Here is a 17907-nt window from a genome sequence, read left to right as displayed (position 1 = left end):
AATCAATCTGTCTCAGGTAGACGCACAAGACAAAAAAATGCCTTTTTGTATTCTGCCTATGATGTTTTTGTGCCAGTGTCCACGTACACATGCAGACTGACGTCATCATCTAGCAATGAACACAGCACTTCAAAGATGCAGTTTCAAGTGAACAACATCCTGTGTAAACAACTCAATCATTCTGCGCAATCTGCTTTTATTTATTATATACTGTAATGTAAATTAATAAAATAATGCTGAATTGACAGCCCTAATCTTTATACAAGATGTAATTTAAAGAAATGATTCAAATCCACCTTGGCAGCAGTTATTCTCACTCGATGAAAGATGTATTGACACATCTGTTATTCTCTGCTTTTCTTGTGGTGTTTTAAATGACAGAGTATACATTTATTGAAGTTTAATTATTCATACTCCGAAACACACCTGACAGATGCTGGATGCAAAGTAAACCAATGACTAAATAAGCTAACCAACTCCAGCGGATTTTATGTGGTACTATTAAACTGTGAACCAACCTAAGATAAATCCTGATTAGCTGTCTGAGTTGTAAATCTGTTATATATATCAATCTCTTGCAGCGAGAGGGGCGAAATTAATTTGCACGGCTCTGCAAAAACCGACTTCTAAGGTCACAAAGGCAGATGGAGCCAAAATGGCACATCAAACGTCAACTATTTCGTGCTGGACAACGATTTAGAACAAACCTGCTCTGTCTAGCCACATGTAGTCTTTTAATAGCAATTAGCTGAGGACAGCAAAACAACCCAAGTAAAACAAGTCACAGTTGTATACAACACAGCTCACATTTCTTTTAATTAAAAGTGCGCAAGATGGTGGCTGACATTCTGGCCGTCCCCGATGAATGAGTCGTTGGCTGAACAGGACTCATCTGGTCTAATTAAATTGCAACAGAAGCCTGAGACTGCGCAGGCTGTGTTGTTGACTCCTGTCGAAACGTGATGTTGACACTTTGTGGTGTTACAATCGGAGCGGTTGATGATATACTGTACTCCTCTTAACCTCATCAGTAGTCTTAGCGTAGGCCTCCGAAATTTCTAATTCAATTTTCACCTTCCTATACGAACTAACAGCTTCATATTATTCAATTCACACTAAACCTCAACTCCATTTTTCGCTCACTTAGATGTAAATATCCTATACCCAAATGATACTGGAAAGGGCAAAAATAAGTGTAAAGATTCAATTTTGATGCTAAACTCATGTTCTACGCTTGTACTTGCTTAACACTTGGGAAACTTGCAAATTATACTCACTCGTATTCAATAATTATATCTTACAGGCTTGTGAACTGCCAGAGAATTATGAGGGAAGATCTTTTTTACTGTATTGCCCAACAAGGTCGTCTGTTAATTTCATACTTATTATATACGGATAATGTCATCAGGAAGTTTTCCTTGCCCTGCACCTGTTAGAAATGAGATCGCAACAGAGGTTTTCATTTAAAATGTCATGTTGTACAGTCTAACAGATGCTGTTTAAGGATTTCATCATCTTAAGTCAAACACATCAATGTTTTGACACACATTGGCCAAACGTGAAAACTGATGTTTGCTTAAAGAGGAACTACTATCCGATCACAAATTTTCATTTCCTTAAGTGTATAAGTGTGTGTACATGTTAAAGGAATAGTCTACCCTTTTGCCACATTAAATTATGTTATTACCTCAACCTAGACAAAATAATACATATCTATCTTTTTTCAATGCGTGCACTGTACAGCGCATTGTGAATGTGTTAGCATTTAGCCTAGCCCCATTCATTGCTATGGTACCAAAAAAAAGTTGTATTTTGTGGCACCATACTTACTGGTATAACTCCTCATGTAACAGTCTTTAAATAGGAAAAACACGGAAGTGTTTGGTGGCTTCCCTGTTTGGTACCATAGGAATGAATGGGTCTAGGCTAAATGCTAACACATTCACGACGCGCTGTACAGTGCATGCATTGAAAAAAGATAGATATGTATTAATTCATCTAAGTTGAGGAGTTAAAGTTTTAGTAGTCCTTACCTTACCAATCTGTTATGTCCTGCTCAAACCGCGCTGGCAAAGTTTTCTTTGCCATTTTCTGGATCAGGTTCGACTAATAATGATAAAAACGACTTAAAGGAACACGCCCACATTTTGGAAACGTAGCTTATTCACCGTATCCCCCAGAGTTGGATAAGTCCATACATACCTTTCTCATCTCCGTGCGAGCTGTAACTCTGTCTGACGCAGCCCTCGCTAGCTTAGCTTAGCACAAAGACTGGAAGTGAATGGCTCCACATAGCAAACTGCTCCCAATAAGTGACAAAATAATGCGAACATTTTCCTATTTATGTGTTGTGATTTGTATAGTCACCCCGTGTACAAATAACAAGGTGATATGAGACACAGCCATCTTTTAACCGTATACATACTGGGACCTATATGAAGGCGAAGCACTGCTACTTGGGTGGAGTGAGCATTGCATTGTGAGCTAAACTTATGAACAGGGTAAGAAGCGTATTCAAGTCAATCACAACGTACTGGTAAGCTGGCCAATCCAGGGGACTTTTCAGACGGATGAGTTTTGAGGAAGACATGGATATCTGGAGCAACAAAAATGTTCGGTATGTGAAAAAATATGTGTTTTTTGAACCACAAACCACGCGAACACATTGTATTATACCAAATACACAAAATAACGTGTTTTTTAAGCAATGAAATAGGTGCCCTTAATAGAGTCGACTGTTTGCAAACAAGGTATCTGTAAACACATTTTGACTTTTTCACTTTTGATCTGATGTAGAAAAAAAATGTGATGTTGTACCTAAATCCTGTCTTGCTTTGGTGGGAATTTGTCTAAAGTTGCATTTTATATAAAAACAAATTGCCTACCTGGATGTTAATAGATTAGGTACTTAAATGTGTCATTAGACAATTCTTTCCACTCAATTAAAAGGACATTTTTTGGCTAAGCATGACACAAATGAGGCGTTAAGGTTCAGACTATTTCACTATTGTGCCTTGTATCTGAATCTACTACACATAGCACATGTACATATATTTTTTTGCTTCTACATCTAGCTTACCAAATTGCCCCGTGGACGATATCTTAAACTTAAATCAAGTTCTAACAATAAAATAAACTTTAACAGGTTTCATGTTTTTAACCTTTAAAATCATTACAATAGTTTTCATCTCACCCCTGCTGTGAACTAAACATGAATCTCTGATCTTCTCTAGTAGTAGTAGTTGAATGTCATTCATTTTGTATACAGAGGCGAAGAGGGCATCTTTGCATAGCAATGGGTTCATGTGATACTTAGCATCCATTTTTGATCTTTAACAGAAAGACAAAAATGGAAGATGTAAAACAAAGCATGATGTCCTTAAAGTCAAATATTGATTTGAAATCCAAGCTGCACTATTGCCAAAGGGAACAATGCATATTCAAAGAAAATTACTTCCCTTTCAAAGCACTATATTTTGTACAGAATTGAGCACACATTGTTTTACTTTAAATTCCAGTGAGAAAACTAATAGTCTCCTTATGCATCTGTAACTGTAAATTAAACTGTAACTAAAGCTTAAATGTGACAAATGGCTGTCGTATTTAGAGCTGCATCTCTTTTTGGTTTGTCAAAATGACATACAGGTAGACACATGTTTAAATGTATCTGTTCTGATACTATGGAATTTGTACACATCTAATCAAAGACATAAGGAACACAAAGCCACATTTAACTTTCCCTAATGTCTTCTGTATCTTAAAAATTGAACACAGAAATAAATAAATAAAGAAAGAAAGAAGAAAAGAAAAGAAAAGAAAAGAAAAGAAAAGAAAAGAAAAGAAAAGAAAAGAAAAGAAAAGAAAAGAAAGAAATGGTCAGTGGTTCTACAGAAGTGCCTATGATGCAACATACTGTAACCCAGCATCAAGATAAAAGTGTAGATTGTGATTATGGCACACGACAATATATATTCCACACACAATCACAATATCTTTCCAAATAGACAAATTAAAAATTGCATCAGCACATAAATATGGCATTACTGTGGGATAGCAATAAAGGCCACGCATTAGCAAAATGTTCAAGTGAGAAGCAAAGACTCCAGGGTGGAGGGAAAGATACAGTATAGATAAAGTGAGAAAAAAGAGAGAAATCATTTTAATGTGTATGAACACAAAAAAAAACATAGAATATGTAAAACATTTTTGTATATTTTTTAATGCAACGAGAAATCTCCCACAGTTCCTAAATGCAGGATCCACCATGTGGTGCTACATCTGACCATTACTGGCACTGACAAATGTATTCCTGACCACCGCACATGCCCTACCATGACCCCACCCATTACATGTACAATGCAAGACAGAAAACAACAGAAGGGAGAAGATTATTATGAATATCACTCATCAAAACACACAGGAAGGTCAAATGGATATGGACCCAAACAATGTGAATCATAGCAGTTTTGGTGCTTTTACCCTGAAGGCTGCATGCTGAACAGCTTTGAGGAGTGAGCGAAAGTGAAGACTAACTACACCAAGCACAAAACACAAGAGATGTATAGTGGCACGAAAACATCACGTCTGTGTAGAAGCATGCTTTCCAGGGACGCATTTTAAACCTTGTTTTTCTAATCCGAGGAGATTAACAATAGATTTAGGAAGTTCAGGACACACTCAAATCAGACACGTACAACACTTTACGCTGAAACTCAGAATCTGTATGCACAATGTGTAGTGGCATGTGGATGCGTTTGTTTTCTTTTTAAGCAGTGATCGTTTTTTATAATTTATACATTTAGTCATCGCTTCAAGCAGCCCATGGCATAATAGAGCCAACTATTTGTCTCTCCATTATTTGTGCATGAAGAAAAATGAGGGTGTGGTAAAGCAGGTTGTGTGATAATCGATACGTTTTTCGCCTAGATTCTGACCATTATTGCAAGAACCCATTACTGAGACCTAATGCATCTTGAGGGACCCGGGCCCTTTTTGATGCATGGCTCTTTATTTCAACTGTACCAAAATTATTACCCCGTTGCTCAGTCCCGCCGCTGCCATCCTCTACTTTCGGAGATATTTGGGGAAATAAATCCATATCAGCTCTGTGTCATACTCTGACAAGTGTGCATGCAGTTATATATTTATGCATGTGAGTGTGAAGGGATTAAACAGTGAATATACATCTCTGATCAGCAGTCATCAGAGACTTGAAAAGCTTTAAAATGGAAATGCTGTTTAAATATTGAGCGATCAGTTTGTTTGAAGCTCTACATTAATGTTTTTAGAATAAATTGTGCAGTGTTTATTCAATTTATGTTAGCTGCACGGAAAAACCAGTCGAATGTTTCTTACTCACCACATGGAGAAGAGATCTTCCCACTGGCCATGTTTTTTTTTTTCTCTTTACTATAGGGCCCTCTCCTCAGGGTTTGCCTTTTAAGTCTGAAAGAAAGAAAGAAAGAAAACAATTAAATCAAGTATAGAGACAAAACAACATGTAATTAGGAAATAAACAAAGCAAATACGAAGTCAATAACCTGGAGAAAACACACACAAACACACACACACATTATAAATGGAAAACCAACACAGTATGTTATTAGTTGCAATGCTGCCTGCAAGCTTTGGGTTTCAAGGCTTTACCGGGAATCTCCAGGGCTTGGGTTTCATATGCCCTTCCAGCAAACTCTAGTCCAAACCACAATGAAACTTTTGAAGAATCAATATCATGTAATATGTACAAAGATTGACATGAAAAAGAGGCTTTACCCTTTCACTTCCTCTTATACACTACACAGAATGCCTCTCTATGACACTTAGACCCCCACATGCTCACAGGGATCCGGAATGTCTATATCCGTTCTACGCCTTATGGAAATCACTTTATTCTGACAGCATTTCCCTCTCTTTCTTTCTCTCTCTCGAAGGGACACTAATGAGTCTCTCCATACAGGCCTGGCAGTAGACGGAGGCAAGGTGATTATGCAAACACCAGTCCTGAATTGCTAATGAAAGCTGTGGAACACAGACTCTAGCAGTGGGGAAAAAGAAAGAGCAGAAAGTTTGTTTCTGGACTCTCTTGTAAAATCAGTCTTGACACTGAGTGCTATTAGTAGCCCATTAAGCAGTTCAAGGACAATAGCTATCCCCCTGTTTGATCATTTATCCCTGGATCCTGTCGTTATGCTTGGTGCCTGTGATCAGGACGACCGGGGAATATCAATGGCCTTGCTAAGGAAGAGTGCAAAATGGGTGAAATGATTCCTCAAGGTTCCATTTATACACATGGATATTTTCTTTTATTACTTCATGGGGCTGACTTGTATATCCTCTTCATACCATATTGGAGCAATAATTTTGTGCTTGCTTAAACATAATAGATTCTGATGTCATATGAAAAGATTTCTGAAGTAGAGCCCGAAAGATGCTTGATATTGATTCATGCTTGTGGGTGTTACAGTGTACACTTAAAAAGTAGGGCAACTCAACCTGCTCAAGGTGAAATGAGAAAGCGTGCCTTCCCTTTTTTTTAAACTACCCATTTACTAAACGGACCACAGATGGACGACAGACATATTTACCTTATTAAACTCAATGAGAATACCTTAGGGCAATCAACATAATTTAACAAAATGGTTTCCTTTGTAATAATAGGGGCGTTACGAGACAATATTAAAAAGATTTGTCGTTGAGGTGAAAAGCTGTCTCGTGAAATCAGCATAAAGTTGGGTTTTGTGGCAAAACCTATTATAGTTCATGCATTCTGTATTTTACTGTGTGTGCTTTTTGTTTGGGCTTCCAATAATGTTCGTTTGTGAACTCCTATAAAGTCTGAGGCCCGTTGTGTTTTATTGTTTATCATAAACGTGTGGAGAGTCTCAGCAGTTTAAACCCTAACTCTGAGTTTGCATGATTTGCAGTGGCTTTTTCATTTCTACAGTAAAGAAGTAAATATTAAAGATTAAGTGAATTTTAACATCTTTGGGCCAAAAGTAAGCGTTCCTCAACGTAAAAAGACGTAAAAATAAAATAGCAATTGCCAGGCCGTTGGTGCCCTTTGAAGGCATTTGCTATAATAAATAAAGTTTTTTATTACATATATTTTAATGTTTTTATAATAAAAAAAGTTTACTTTGTTTTGATACTTAATTGTAACCAGGGCCGGGTCTACAGGGGGGCTGGGGGGGGCATTGCCCCCCCAGATTTTCCTTGTGCCCCCCCAAAAATGTCCAGCCAACCTTAAAATAACGGAGTCTCTTTACACAAAAAACGTCTTCTTTAGGCAAGCGCTAGCGAATTCAGCTCCCGCCCACTAAAGTCTGATTAGCTTATTCAAGCCTTGGAAGTCTTTTCAGCAGTATTTAAGTCACAGGAAAAGTACTACTGTTCTCTATGATGGTAACTAAAAAAAAACGCATCTTTAAAATATATATCAAAAACAATGCAATTTAGTATTACATAAACGTAATAACCCAACACATATTAATTTAAAACTTTTTTTATAGTAAAACATGCCCAAAATAGCCCCTTATCCTTTCTTAGACTCACCTCATTATTTATTCATTCAAATACAACAGCCAATGGCAAGTCTCCAGCAGCATTTAATGTGTTTGTTTTAGACGTAGTTCTGTTTATTAAAATTAGAATATGCAGTTTGGTTGTGGCATACTATATAGTAGATATAAATGATATAAGATGGTTATACAGTAAATATAAAGTATTGTAACAGCTGAGCATCGCGTGCAGTTTTAAATTCAAATTTTAGCGGTTTTGTCATCGTCATTCATCATCTCATTCAGCTTGCATTTGAGAAAAACTTCACACGCAAAAATCTACAGACTTTTAAGTTCAGGAGGAGCTTTCACTCCGCAAGGTCATCGTAAGGTAAAACGTTGTATTTTATAATGTTGCGTTGTATTATAATATCTACTTTGCTGTGTTATGTACAAAGCAGTGTGATTTATCTTTGGTCTCGTCGCAAATCACACTTACAGTATTTTAGGGCTTGTGCTTTTGTCTGGTGCTGTTATAGGCAAACAGGATAACCTTTGACGAATTTTTCATGCATGTCAAATTGCTTACATGATGCAACAATATATTATTTAAAGCGTTGTGCTTTGTTGTGATATTTGAGGTTGCTGCAGCAGCAATGATAGGGTCAGGAATTAATGACAATACAGCTTATCACATTGAAAATACATTATTTTACATGAAGAAAATGTTTGAGAAGTGGAAATAAAGTTCCTAACAAGTGTTTATTTAGAATAAAGGCATATGTTGGGTAGGGTTGGTATAAGAATGGCTTTAATTTATCTATAAGTAAAATAATAGATTAAATGCAGTGTAAACATTAATAAAATATAGCTATATGTACAGCTTTATATTTATATCACCTGCTTGCCTGATTTCATTAACTGTGACTTAATGTGTAAAACTAGTGTAATCATTATAACATTATAAATCATTAATCTAATTGCATCTACTTTTAAAATGTGAACGTGCAAAATGACATATTATTATAAGACATGCAAAGTAATATTGGATTGAAACATCCATAATTTTAGTGTATGAATCATTTTAGCCGAGAAATGGCTGCCCACCCAAAAATCCTGACTGCCCCCCCAGTCCAGCAAGCCTAGTACCGGGCCTGATTGTAACTAATTATTATTGCCTCGTCATTATTATATACACTCACCTAAATGATTATTAGGCACACCTGTTCAATTTTTCATTAATGCAATTATCTAATCAACCAATCACATGGCAGTTGCTTCAATGCATTTAGGGGTGTGGTCCTGGTCAAGACAATCTCCTAAACTCCGAACTGAATGTCAGAATGGGAAAAAAAGGTGATTTAAACAATTTTAAGCGTAGCATGGTTGTTGGTGCCAGACAGACCGGTCTGAGTATTTCACAATCTGCTCAGTTACTGGGATTTTCACGCACAACCATTTCTAGCATTTAGAAAGAATGGTGTGAAAAGGGAAAAACATCCAGTATGCGGCAGTCCTGTGGGCGAAAATGGCCTATTGATCCTAGAGGTCAGAGGAGAATGGGCCGACTGATTCAAGCTGATAGAAGAGCAACTTTGACTGAAATAACCACTCGTTACAACTGAGGTATGCAGCAAAGCATTTGTGAAGCCACAACACACACACCCTTGAAGCGGATGGGCTACAATAGCAGATGACCCGACCGGGTACCACTCATCTCCACTACAAATAGGAAAAAGAGGCTACAATTTACACAAGCTCACCAAAATCGGACAGTTGAAGACTGGAAAAATGTTGCCTGGTCTGATGAGTCTCGATTTATGTTTAGAAATTCCGATAGCAGAGTCAGAATTTGGCCTAAACAGAATGAGAACATGGATCCATCATGCCTTGTTACCACTGTGCAGGCTGGTGGTGTAATGGTGTGGGGGATGTTTTCTTGGCACACTTTAGTCCCCTTAGTGCCAATTGGGCATCATTTAAATGCCACGGCCTACCTGAGCATTGTTTCTGACCATGTCCATCCCTTTATGACCACCATGTACCTATCCTCTGATGGCTACTTCCAGCAGGATAATGCACAATGTCACAAAGCTCGAATAATTTCAAATTGGTTTCTTGATCATGACAATGAGTCCACTGTACTAAAATGGCCTCCACAGTCACCAGATCTCAACCCAATAGAGCATCTTTGGGATGTGGTGGGATGGGAGCTTCGTGCCCTGGATGTGCATACCACAAATCTCCATCAACTGCAAGATGCTATCCTATCAATATGGGCCAACATTTCTAAAGAATGCTTCAGCACCTTGTTGAATCAATGCCGCGTAGAATTAAGGCAGTTCTGAAGGCGAATGGGGTCAAACACAGTATTAGTATGGTGTTCCTAATAATCCTTTAGGTGAGTGTATGTCATTTTAAAGAGTATTGCTCACTTAGGTCTATTTTTAATATCAATAAATATAAAATTACTTTATTATCAATTAGCAAAATAATTGTTTGTGACAATTATGTAAACTTATTTACATTATGTGTTTTTTAAAACATTTTATAAAAATAAACAATAAATCGTTAGATGTACTGCAAAAACTTTAAAGCTAAATATCTCAAAACTACTCAGAATGTAGATTGAACCATAATTCTTATAAAGGCATTAATATATCTGACCCAGTCGTAGATCAAAACAACACAGAGTGTAAGATGCTTGGATAAGATTTTCAACAAGAGTTTATATTCATCACTATTCAAAAAAGTAGATTCAGAAAATATCTGGTTGTTCACCTCTGCTCGAGCTACTTTTTTATAACTAATAACAAAGAGCTTTATTCTTTCTGGATGAACTTTTTCTTTTTATCAAAAGGGTATTGAGAAGCATTCATAAGGCACCTGGGTACATTCATAGAATTCTCAAGTTTTCAACTTACTGGAAAGACTGAACCCATTTTTTATTTTTACTATTGAGATGAAGTGTAATTTTCACTTTCTCTTCATTAACAATAAAAAGTCAAGTTCGTTTCTATTGTGCTTTTCACAATTTGGCAGTTTTGTTGCTAAATATCTTCACATAAACACTTTGTAAAACAGCTAAACATACAATGAAAATCAAATAAATGTGACCCTGTTTGTGAAAAGTCTCATTATATAGCTCTGAGAAAATGATAATCAAGTTTGATTTTAACCATTAAAAGATAATTCCGCTATTTAACACTTTGAGTCTCATTTCTGTTTTTTTTTTGGATGAACTACAGTGATGGACACAGAAATTTTGACAATGGGTCGTGTCTTGACTTTTTGACTCGTTTAGAAGCGTCTCTTGACTGCTTCAGAATGGAAGTCAATGACCATGCACAAACATGTCATTAAAACAACACTTAACGTTCATTTTCAAAACTGTACTACTCACCGAGTGGTTTGTGGTGTTCGTTGATGATTAAAAACAAATATATTGGCGCAATGTATGATTTCAATCCGTGTTATTTGCTATAGTGGAACTATTTTTTCAGATACCTCACAACCGCGTATATACTTCCGCTCTATATTTGAGTCTGAAGCGTTAGCACACTCCCGACCACTTGATGGCGACAACCACTTTGCCATACAAGTACGCTTGGTGTCTAGCGTATAGACAGTCACAATCGAGCTCAACTTCAAACCTAAAGCTGGTCACTGAGCCATCAAATATGGGAAAAATTTATTCTGTTTCCCAGCGGCGAAGTGATATATCATCAAGCAATGAATCAATAGAATTTTACAAAATGCCAAATAAGACACGACAGAAACTGTATTTCGCTACACAACTTGTTTTTAATTATCAACGAACACCACGAACCACTCGGTGAGTAGTACAGTTTTGAAAATGAACGTTAAGTGTTGTTTTAATGATATGTTTGTGCATGGCCATTGACTTCCATTCTGAAGCAGTCAAGAGACGCTTCTAAACGAGTCAAAAAGTCAAGACACGACCCATTGTCAAAATTTCAGTGTCCAACACTGTAGTTCATCCAAAACAAACCAGAAATGAGACTCAAAGTGTTAAATACCGGAATTATCCTTTAATGTTACATTGAATAAAACCATCATGTGTCAAAACTTGTTTGGTTCAATTCTGTAATACAGCCAATGTCAGCTTTGACCATTTAATAACTATGTAATTACATACTTATTACATGTAATAGGACACCATATACATAAACAGTAGTATCTATTAAACACTGGTCAGTCCTCTCATTGACCAATGGCCACAGTGTTATATATCTCATTCAATTATTCTACCCAAATAGACATGTTGCTAAATCCTTTTCAATCTCATGTGCTTGATTAGCCTTCGGTTCATGCTTGATTTACCCTTTGCTGTGAATCAACCTGGGGCCTGTTGGATAACAACACACCAATTAATCCCATCATTGTGGGAATTAGTAGATGGAGCATTTTGATACAAGTGGGAATTCCAATGGGTGCCGGAAGGTGACAGGGGATGGGGAGGGTACAGCGAATTGATGTTCCCTAAAACCAAGAACTAAGTGTTAAGCACTACAGGTATAAACTGTGCTCTAATGTAATGTGACATTTTAAAAGGGAGCTTCTATCGTACTGATTTTAATGAGACTCCTTTAGTGTGGCTGGTTAGTATGGGGCAAGTTTGATCCTGGTGGGGATAGACTGTTTCAGTAGACTGACTTGAAGCTTGAAGTAGCTTGTGGTAATGTGTAGGACATATCTCACAGCTGGAGTGAAGGCTCAATTGTTTAATCCTCCTAAGGGGGTTTGGATAAGATTCATGCTTTCTACCTGCTTTTATTTCTTCAGTAATACTTTCACTTAACCCTCCGAATTCTTCTATGTTATCCTTACTTTTCCATCAGCATAAACTGTGTGTATTTCTTTGCAAATTCCTTTCTTTTAGGTACTGTAAGCAAATTAACATAATTAGGGGTGCATGCATAATGTGAAAGGGTCGAAAGGTTTTGGATTCGTTACTGAGGTTTCATTTAAGATGTAGAGCAGGTTATTGAACATTAAAAAAATTACAGACACTTTAAATTGAAGTACGTACACTGTGTAAAAAATTGTCCCTTACTGTTACAGGGAGCTAGGTACCCTTCAAACAGTTCATATTGGTATCTCATAGGTACTAATGGTACCAATGAGCGCATATTATAAGGCACACAATATATGCATGGTTGTACCTAAAAATACATATTTGGACCTTTTATGCCTCAGTGACAGCTAGGGATCATTTTTGACCATTTTTATGACAGTGTACGTATTATACTGATAGGCTGTGACTTTTGTACAGATGCATTGACCTGCTTTTAAAATTGTTAAAATAGTTTTTTTTACAGTCCAGCGCTGTTCAAAATCCACTTTTACTGGCATCTTATTTTGCCTTTTTCACTGTATCTATCATCGTGTGCCCACCATTTCTTATGAACCGGGTATTTCTGAATGGCCTGGGGACGGCTGAAGCGGATTTGAAGGAAAAGTATTTGATAAATGTATAATACATGCCGAAAGCATTCGGTTAATAATACTTTATCTTATATTTGATGGAGGTGGTGTTTAGTGGCTTTGGCATCTGAGCCCCTTCTTATGTTTTCAATATCCCCTGGCCATCTCATCCATTTTCTACTCTCATTTTCCCAATTCTCTACATTCATCCTTGTCTTCTCTCTGCTCTTTGTCTCTTTGGTTTGCCAGCCCTATATTCGGTAAATGAGAAATGGCAACGCACACAGACACATGTACAGTGTCTGCTCTCATTATCTCACAGATAACCGTCTTACCCCCGGCCCCAGTGCAGTTTAAGTCAAGACAACAAGAACTTAATGCACTAAGAGCACTTATCACATCACCACACACAAATAAACACACAAAGAGTGCAAAGAGAAACAATGTTTACAATGATGAAGTATGAAAGAGAGAGTACTGGTGAAAAACATACTGGTGTCAGACATCTTCTGTGATATGGTTTTGCATAAAGCAGGACTTCAATTTATCGAGTTGAATTCACAATGCGATTATTAAGGCTGTGATTTTAATTAAAGTAATGCTGTCTGCTTCAAATTGAAGAGGTGTTAGGCTGTTTTGTAGTCACAATACATTATATGCATGGCCCACACAAAATCTGTAGAAATAGTCTGAAGTCAGTTCTTTAATACCGATGACACTAAGTGGGTCTGACACATTTTATTTTCACATCAGCAAAACATTTGTGCAGGTATATCACTAAATTAAACTAGGACATCATGTACTGTAATGCAAGGGCACTGGGGCTTTTTTGGTCAGAGCAGCTGTCTGCATTTTAACAGATGTGAATTATATTGCAAATTAAAAACTATTGAAACGAAATCATCTCCCAGTTTTCCAGCAAAAAAAGTCTTGAGGGTTTGTCTACCTAATAATACCAATATATTACTATTATAGCATATAATAAAATGTAAAAGTGTAACACAAAATATACAGTAAGTGTCTAGCTGACTAGAATATCTAAGCCTACTGGCAGCAGAGCAAAATATGATATAATTTTACATAACATTGAGTGTTTTTTTGTATTTGTTGCACCCCATGATGAACATGAGAGCTGCTGTTTCTGTGTTCAAGTGTAAGCATCTTCTATGAGATGACAGTTTGAAAAAAAAATTGTTTACAGCCTTCATAAAAAAAACTATATAAGCAAAATGGGTAATTATTCTATTTGGGTGGCCCTCTACTTTACAACAGTTAAAATAAACTTTAAATAGCAATAAATTATAACGTGTATATGTTTGTATTATGTAGGATAAACACAATTTGTGCACTAACAAGACATATTTAACTGAGTTTGAGAGATTGCATTTGTAACAAAATATGCAAACCTCAAAAAGGTATCATGGATTGCAATTGCAACAATATAACATTTTAACACAAATGAAGTGGTTATATTGTGAATATAGATTTTATTTAGCATGTACAATTTTATTAAATATATATAGTGTTACCACAATGTGTTTCACCCCTTTAAGAAAAGAGGACAACCTATTTGGACTACTTTCAGTGTGTAAAAGTCATTGCAGGTGCTGGTTGATCTGAGGGGTGCATGGTGAGTGAGTGCATTTTTTTTTTATTAATTTTGTTGAAGTTAGCTTAATTCCATGTGTTACACTTTCTTAGTGTTTGTGGTGTTATGTTTATAATTAGCAGATTTTACATATTTTAATAATTTTTTTAATTAATACATGCTTACTTATATTTCCTAAATGTCCCATAATCTTGAAATCATCATGATGGCAGCCTCTATAAAAAAAACTGAATTTATGTGGCGTTACTGTCCTAATTACTTAAAATATTGGTAACACCACAGACTAGGGTGACCAGATCAGGCTAAAATTCGGGATGGGGTGCAAACGTTACGGGGGGTGGAGGGATCATCCAATAATAGTTTAATTTATTTATTTTATTTAATAATAAAAGATAATGAATTTCAAATTGAACCAATCATATATAAGTACAGTATTTTTTTAACACCTCGCCCACGACCGATCTGACTCCTTCACGCGACTGACTGTCACTGCCTGTATATATATATATATATATATATATATATATATATATATAAACAATAAGATGTGGCAGCCAATGAGCAGCTGGCAGGGGCTGGCTGCAGGATGAGTCAAACTCATAGCTCACGTTTTATCAGATAATAACTACTCAAGATTTTGCTTCGGTATAATTTTCAGGACAATTAGAGCAGGATTCGGGATTCTGGACAGCAGCTTAGATTTCGGGACTGTCCAAAGGTTTTCGGGACGTCTGGTCGCCCTACCACAGACACAACTGAATGTTTCATCATTGTTTTTATTTTTATTTAAAATTAAACATGCTATTAAGCCTCAATTTAATGGATATAGCATATTAAACTAATTTTAAATGCATAACAAAACATTAATAAAAGAAAACAAACACACATTTCTACAATTTCTGCCTCTCATTTGCAACCCCAATTGAAGAATGACCCAATTGCAGCGTTATTTAATGCTTTTCATTTGAAGACCGTGCCATTTGTTAAGGTACCAGGTCTGATTTTTCTTAGAGATATCATTATGTAAGCATAATGAGCTTGTTAAAAAAGAGTTTAACCCATGGGTGTAGAAACACGAATCTCTTAGCTGGGGCTAATTAGGGTAAAATTTTTGTATTAAGGGATCATCTTGTATTATTAGCATTGCCACCTAAATCTTCATCCTCTCATTTACCATTCATAAAAATGTAAAGCACACTTTTAAGTAAAGTAAATCAAACTTATTGGTGTGCTGTTTGACATCAAACATGCTGTTTGCATCTAGGTTCATTGAGATGACAACATAATACATGTACTGTATAAATCACATCTATCTTAAAGTCCAGTAATGACAGCTTGATTTGTTTGCATAACAGAGCAGTGGGAAGCAATTGAACAAAACAGTTGATAAAATGACACTTGCCCTTAAATGAGATTGATCAAGAGCATTTATTGATGTTATTAGTGTGACGCTCTGTAGTGCATGCTGGTCTTCATCTGCCTCTTAAAAACCTCTCTGTTATTGATCTGGTGGTTATTGATTGGGTTATCTTAAATTGGCTTTTAAGGCCTTTTTCACATCAATACAAAAGCTCCAATAACAGCTGTTTGTTGTATACATTGTAACATTGATTTTACAATCCTTAAACTGAAAATTGTTCCTACATCAACAGGGTGGTCTTAAAATCAATGTACTGTTCTTCATGTGCAAAAGACGTGTAAAGATAACTACGGCTTAAATTATAGTTAAAGGGATAGTTAACCCAAAAATGAAAATTCGGTCAACATTTTTTTCACTCTCTCATGTTATTACAAGGCTGTTTACATTTACAAAGGATATTTTGAGGAATGTTTGTAATGTAAAGTAAGGGCAGTTCTTGTATTAATAAAAATCATGTTTACGATATATTTTGTGTTTGTAAATGAGTAAGTTAGTCAGTCAGTGATTGTCAGTTGGCCTCATTTGAATGTGTGTCATATTCACCTCTACAGAACAGCAGCTTGGCATGTATTGCTTTCCTCTTTTTCTCGTCCTTACTCGTGAGACTGAGGCAGCCGTGAAATACGGTCACCAGTAAATTGAGATTCATCAGACAGCCTGTCTGGCTCACTTGAATCTATATTCAATTCTGGAGCATCTGTTATGGCTGAGGCAGTTCATGACACGCTACTATTGTGAGGGTGAAATTGTGCTTGGATAAATAAACTTATAGGTATAATAAAATCAAAAGAAAATATATCACAACCTCAATAACAGTTTGCGGCGTGAGAATCTCGATATCAGACTCTTGGAAATGAAGGTAAAGAAACAATACCTCCTGCAGGCTGCTGGCGAACCAAAGAAAGGCATTTTTCACATGACAACGTGTCAACCGTGTTTCAGTTCATTCATAAATAGGAGGGAAATAATTGAGTTTTAAGCCCGGTGTAATCTAGGATTTCTTTCTCCTTGTTTCAATAATCTTGACCGTATTTATGTTAAAGCCTAAAGATGATTTGTTTTCAGTGGGTTTAAGGATGTTATTTTACTGTACAGTAGGTTGCTATACAGGCAACTGTTCATTCTCTGGAGAGCTCATCAAAGATTGAGATGCACCTCTACCGTAGGGAAGCTGAACTAAATGAGCACACATACAGCTTAGGTAAGCACAAAATGCCAGGCTGAAAATCATGGGTGGCAGCCATGCCATTGCTAAGAGAATAGTCTCAGCTATCCTGAAGCCCAGGGGCTTATTCAGCAGAATACAGGCTATTAAACAAATCCCCCTTTGTGAAACTCGATTCCCTGTCTAGCTCCCGATATCCACAATTTTTTTTCTTACATGCAAGAAGAGATTTTATGGATCTTTTACTGTACCAAGCCAGACTTTTGCTAAATATCAGCACAGGTGGTCTATAAAATGTAATTAATTGACTTTAAAAAAGTTTGGAAAGCGATGTGATTAAAAATTCTAAGTGCATAAATTTTTAGTGTTCACAATTTTGTAACTTTATAAAAAAAATGAAATAACTTGTTCATTTAGTATAATCGTAACATCAATTAAATTGAGAAACAGGGTCTTTTAAAAGTTAAGTTCAATTAACTTGATGTTAAATTTTTAAGTTCACTCTGGCGTTCTTAAAGTGTACTTAAGGATATTATAACACAGGACATAACTGATTCTAAGTCAGTCACTGAATTAACGTAATTATCTGCAGAAATACACACCAAGCTGCTTATTATGGAGAAAAGCATGTCGAACAGGGTCCATGTTTACCAAAGCAAATGCTTATTACCTGGGGTGCGTTTCCCAAAAGCATCGTTATCCAACTATGGTCCCAAGTTCCATCGTTTCAGCATAGTTCAACGATTCGGTGTTTCATTGCAGAGGACAT

The 17907-nt window shown here is 36.3% G+C and overlaps 1 protein-coding gene across 1 annotated transcript in view; it reads right to left on the bottom strand.

Annotated features, from left to right (window-relative positions):
* The window catches only part of lingo2 (leucine rich repeat and Ig domain containing 2), a 332834-nt gene that overhangs the window by 126693 nt on the left and 188234 nt on the right, over nucleotides 1–17907 (bottom strand). Inside the window, exon 4 of the mRNA XM_065273765.2 lies at nucleotides 5360–5445. The gene's annotated coding sequence lies outside the window, so the exon portion shown is untranslated. The remainder of the gene's footprint in view (nucleotides 1–5359; nucleotides 5446–17907) is intronic.

Source organism: Paramisgurnus dabryanus, chromosome 16 (assembly GCF_030506205.2).
Source record: "Paramisgurnus dabryanus chromosome 16, PD_genome_1.1, whole genome shotgun sequence".
Taxonomy (NCBI): domain Eukaryota; kingdom Metazoa; phylum Chordata; class Actinopteri; order Cypriniformes; family Cobitidae; genus Paramisgurnus; species Paramisgurnus dabryanus.
Note: the sequence above shows the minus strand (reverse complement) of the source record. Positions and strands in the feature narration are given on the sequence as shown.